The 5,995-nt window shown below is 35.7% G+C and overlaps 1 protein-coding gene across 1 annotated transcript in view; it reads right to left on the bottom strand.

Annotated features, from left to right (window-relative positions):
- LOC137623408 (uncharacterized) overlaps positions 1–2,398 on the bottom strand; it is an 83,873-nt gene extending 81,475 nt beyond the window's left edge. Inside the window, exon 1 of the mRNA XM_068354241.1 lies at positions 2,265–2,398. The gene's annotated coding sequence lies outside the window, so the exon portion shown is untranslated. The remainder of the gene's footprint in view (positions 1–2,264) is intronic.
- Between the last annotated feature and the right edge of the window lie 3,597 nt (positions 2,399–5,995).

Genomic DNA, 5,995 nt, shown 5'->3' with positions numbered 1-5,995 from the left:
ATTGGTAGAGAAGTCTATGCGCAGGGAGGGGTTTTAGCGCAGAAGGTCGAAACCTGCTATGTTCAAACGAACGAACGAGAGCTACTACAACCGACAAGTAGAATGACAAAAAATAAATGAAAAACACTGCTAATGTTAGCATGTTAAGCTAACATTGCCAATGTTAGATTGCGCAGCTCAATTCGTAAGCGCGAGCTGACGTCATCGATCACTTGACCGCTAGCGCGGGAATCAAGCAAAGTGAAAACAAACCAGAGCAATGGCTTACGATTACGTGAATTCTTTGGATGGAGCTGCTAAAACACGTTACAATATAAAGTTAAATGCTTCCGGTGAGTAATAAGATATAAAATACAACTGTTCTACCTTCTAGCAACACTTGCAAGTTAAAAATGATGATAAACAATAATTATTTTGAACTGTTAACAGCACACAAGTGTGAGGTGTGATAACCATAATGTGATAAACTGCCACTAACACTGTATTTACTATTTTACAGGTCTCCCAGTTTGCCCATATCAACTTCCAGCTGATGCATGGACTGATGATCAAACCTGTAATTTGGCAATTTAATATAAATTCATAATGAACACCAATAGACATACTGTTGGAACACCAACCACCAGAATGTTAAATTATATTAAAATATGTTAAATTTCATAAATACCTGAGATAAAGTGTTCACTACAAATAACCCGACTCATTGGTGATCATTTGTGTCCATTTTGGTTCATTTGGTGGCATGCTGCAAGCCACTTATCCCTCCTATCCGGGCTTCTGCTATGACTGGGGAACTTGTAAAAATGCAATATCTTTCCTTGCATCATATTATGATTCTTGCAGTTGAAAATAACACATGATGATGGCATAATGGCGAATAATTTAGCTTTAACTGACGACCGTTCATGCAGCACCACGTTGCAGTGTGGTTTGTTTTCACTGCGTCTCATGCGGAGCTATTTTGGGAAGTCACGTGACTGCTCAGTTACCCGGATTGGCCGCGCTTACGAATATTACCGTATTTTTTCATGAGACAGACTATGCAACGGCGCCTCCAAAGTTTATCCTCTTATACCGTTTTGTCTTTTCTTTCATTTATTATACATCCAAAAAGGTAATGTATAGAGAAGAAAAGGCTTGTTTTACCAATATATACCGATTCCCCAGTATGTTTTCCCCACCCAACAACCCCCCCGTTCCCACTGGGGGTTCCCCATTATCGTAGAGAGAGAGAGAGAGAGAGAGAGAGAGAGAGAGAGAGAGATCAAATAATATCATTATTATTATTAATATAAAAATAAAAATAAATCATCATTATTATAATAATATATATATAAAAATATATATATATATATATATATATATATATATATATATATATATATATATATATATATATACATATATATATATATATATTTCTGAAACTAATCATTTGCGACAGGAACGAGTGTCATTTTCGAAGAGTGGAATTTTTCTATAGAAAAAAAAATAGTTTTTTCCCTAGGTTACATTGCCCTGTAATACAGTACAATACCATATAATTCATAAAAATATCTTTATTTGGTAAAAATGTCATTTTCACAGAAAATATGCCTTTTTTGTAGGAAAGCTTTCCCGTCCGTAACTATAATAAAACCACTGTGGGAGGCTACTGTGGCCTGAGACAAGATGACTTAAAGAACAGAACGGGGAAACTTATTAAAGTTGGTAACTTTGTTGATACAGGTATTCACCATTAGTATGTGGGATTCAAAATAGTTTGATTTGCAAAGACCTACTTATTCATGCAAATCCTGATCCCTCACTAATATTGCACTGTTCTACAATGAAACCATTTTCAGCTTTGAAATTCCAAAGCTATATGACAAACACGAGCCTAACCTAACCTAGGCGCTGTAGCCTTACTAATTTCCATACTGGGAGAACCACGTAACCACAACCTAACGACGGCGTGGGCTATCGGCTAGCCTTAGATTAGGCAGACTAAATTTGAACCAGTTTCCTTTAAACTTCTAGGAAGGCAACAATTATAATATGTATGTCGTATAAGTATCTTTATATTCAAGTACAAGATAAGCTATTGCCCTATAATGAAAACCGGCATGACTAAAGTAATAAGATCTTCACGCAGGTTGGCAGTTTCCACGGTGTCAACCAACTACATAAACCACCAACTATTTCCACATATCTCATGTGTATATGTTAATGCACAGCCCTATAGTATTGCTAAAACTAAAGTAACTTCACTATATATTACTTACAAAAGACTGCTACTTGTATCCGGTAGAAATTCAAATTAGCAATATGACGCAAAAGATGCTAAGGGATGGTGTGGATAAGCACGAATGGCAAGTCAGGTTCGACTCGGGTCCCGGAGTGATGCGCCTTTTAGGCGCCAAGGCGGGAAAACCTTCTTCTTCGATTTTCGTAAATCGGTTGGGGACATTTTTTCCAAGTTCATTATTATTATTATTATTATTATTATTATTATTAGCCAAGCTACAACCCTAATTGGAAAAGCAAGATGCAAGGGCTTCAATAGAGAAAAATAGCCCTGTGAGGAAAGGAAATATGGAAATAAATAAATGATGTGAATACGTTAACAATAAATCATTCTAAAAACAGTAACAACGTCAAAATAGACATGTCATAATTATATAAACTATTAACAACGTAAAAAACAGATAGGTCGTATATAAACTATAAAAAGACTCATGTCAGCCTGGTCAACATAAAAATATTTGCTCCAACTTTGAACTTTTGAAGTTCTACTGATTCAACTACCCGATTAGGAAGATCACTCCACAACTTGTAAAAGCTGGAATAAAACTTCTAGAATACTGTGTAGTATTGAACCTCATGATGGAGAAGGCCTGTCTGTTAGAATTGACTGCCTGCCTAGTATTACGAACAGGATAGAATTGTCCAGGGAGATCTGAATGTAAAGGATGGTCAGAGTTATGAAAAATCTTATGCAACATGCATAATGAACTAATTGAACGACGGTGCCAAAGATTAATATCTAGATCATGCCTTGGCATGGTTCTCTTTTCATCAAGTACATTCCATTCGTTTTTAACAAGTCCATATGATTACACTTGTGTGGAGTAAAAGCCATTTCCCACGAGTTCTACTTCCTACCAACTTTCCATATATCAATTATATGGCACCCCATGTTTTACAGTATGTAGCCGCAACTGAAAGGGGTAAGAAAGTATATTCACTTTTCTTGCCGTAGATATAATAGACTTAGTATCTTATGTTCACTGCGTGTCAACTTTCAGGATTTCTATACATACATACAAACATACATTTTCCCAATCTAAATTTAGATTGGGAAAATGTAGGCATTAACATTAATGGGACATAACTTAGGATTAGAAGATAACATTATGTTTATTGAATAATGTGAAAATTGACAAAGATGACAGAAGATTTGAATGGGAATAAAGAATAAATGTAGGACTAAAAATTAATATTAGTAGGCAAGATAATATTCCATAAAAATGCACACAATAAAGAGGGTTATGTTATGGACGATCCTCTAGGACAGATAGTGTTTCCCCAGGATGAGATCAAACTTGAAAGAAGGATAATCATGGGATCGGAGAGCATTTTGGTAAACATGATTATATTATGGAAATGAGAATGACACTTTTAAAATAATACCATTTAATCGCATGGCCCTATCAGTATTAACTTATGCATCGGAAACTTGGATCCTTAATAAAAGAAAAAAAATGTCTTCGAACATGAGCTATTTACAACGCATGGGCTATGGAAAGATTTAATGATGGGAACAACAATAAGAGACCGAAAAAAAAAACATACATATGAGAGGAAACTAAAGTAGAGGATATGCTAACAACATGTAAGAAAAAATAAATGGACATGGACAAGAAATATGAGAAGTAAGAATATTTGATGGACATTAATAATGACCGAATGGATCCATACTGATTAAAAGAAGCAGGAGAAATAAGAGAAGACGTTGAATTGACGAACTAAGTAATTTTTTTGGTATAAAATGGCATAGAAAGATCATATAAAGCCACGAGTAGAAGGACATGGCTGCGACCTTCGTTCAGCAGTGGACTAGTAACGGATGATGATAATGATGAGTTACAAATAGGCCTATAGTACATACCGGTAGGGAGGTAGATTGGATAACGAACTAGCACACAACACACCCGTTGAGATATTACCTATAGGGTTTTGTTGGTCCTTTCGTTAGACCAGGTTTTACTACACTGGATTCATATCTAGTCACGGTTCGTTTTTCCTTTGCCTAAACCTACACTGAGTACTCCATCCAATTTTTTACCCATTCTCCACTTTCCTCATTCCTCTGATAACATTATGATAACCGAAAAATTCGTCTTCTCATAGGGGCTGAGTAGACTACGCTGTAATTGTTCAGTGGCTGTTTTGTACTTGATAAGGACAGAAGTGACTCTTTAGTTATGGTAAACAGCTCTTCTAGGAGGACACTCCGAGATCAAACTTTTGTTCTTTATTCTTAAATACTGCCATAGCTTTTGTGTACCATGGTCTCCCACTGCCTTAAGTCAAGAGTTCTCTTGTTCAAGGATACACTCAGGCACCCTATTCTATCTGTTTCTTTACTTCCTTTCTATACTAGGCTATTGGCTCTGTTGAGGCCCTTGGACACTATATATATATATATATATATATATATATATATATATATATATATATATATATATATATATATATATATATATATATGTGTGTGTGTGTGTGTGTGTGTGTGTGTGTGTGCGCGCACATAGACTATGTGTGTTAGCTTTTTCAGAGATTGAATACTTTTGTTTTAACTTTTGTTATTGATTATTTTAATGAAATCTCGTTTAACCATAGATAAATGAATGGCAAGTTCCGTCCTGCATCGTTTTGGGAAGAACATCATGAGACAGTATCAAAGGCTTTTCTCAAACCTAAAAAGACTGCACCAAGGTATTCATTTTTATTCATCGCTTAGATCTTTTCAAGAAGAACATTAACGGCCTCACTTGCACTGACGCCACGCAGGAAGCCACAAAGATATTAAAGCTAATAAAGAAAGATTAGAGTCGATTTTTTAGTAATTTTTCAAAAAATTTATTCAATGAGGGACGACAACTGATTGGTTTATAGTTCTTGACATCCGATTTATCACCAGATTTATGAAACACAGTAACGCACGCTATTTTAAAAATATCAGGATAAATGCCAGAGGCAATACAACGGTTGAACAACAGGGATATCGGAATGGCAAGTAAACTAGCATTATTCTTATGTAGTCTAGTAGGAGAAGAATGAATATTTACTTTTTTATCCTTTAGTTTTTTTTTCCTTTTCTTTCTAATAATGTTGATTTCTTCAATTTGTGTGTGTGTGTGTAGATTGCCTTACCTTATGTAAGACACGGGCTCTTGCCGCTGGGCAGCCCGTAAATTTCTTCAAGCTGAGAAGACGGGGTCAAATAGCTAGACTGCTGATTTGAAGGAGGCAAATAGGAATGAAAATCTAAATGATTATTTTGAGGCAAGGCATCTCTGAGAGAGATGCCGATTGTAGAGAAATGAAGATTAGAAGCATTTGCAAGCTGTTGGCTGTCAGTAATGGCTTCGCCGTTACGACAAATTAGTTTTCTCAGTGACATGCTTTTTCTTGCCAGGCCTAAGGGACGAGTTAATGAGATCCCACGATTTTATAGCATCCTTTGGGAGTTGATCAAAAGTACTTTAGAAATAATTTTTCTTTGCCACACGAAATGATTTAAGCAACATTTATACACTAGTTACTATAGCGTTGGGCACCATAAGCACCCAATTTCATTCTTCGATATAGATTATGTTTACTGTTAATGGGTTTAAGTAGTCCTTTGGAGAGCCACTTATTCGCCAATCTTTTAACACTTACATATTTTGTTTTGAGAGGAAAGCATTCATTGAAAAGACTGTCCATTCTATCGGTAAGGGAGGCTGCA

The sequence above is a fragment of the Palaemon carinicauda genome, chromosome 30 (genome assembly GCF_036898095.1).
Source record: "Palaemon carinicauda isolate YSFRI2023 chromosome 30, ASM3689809v2, whole genome shotgun sequence".
NCBI lineage: Eukaryota > Metazoa > Arthropoda > Malacostraca > Decapoda > Palaemonidae > Palaemon > Palaemon carinicauda.
Note: the sequence above shows the minus strand (reverse complement) of the source record. Positions and strands in the feature narration are given on the sequence as shown.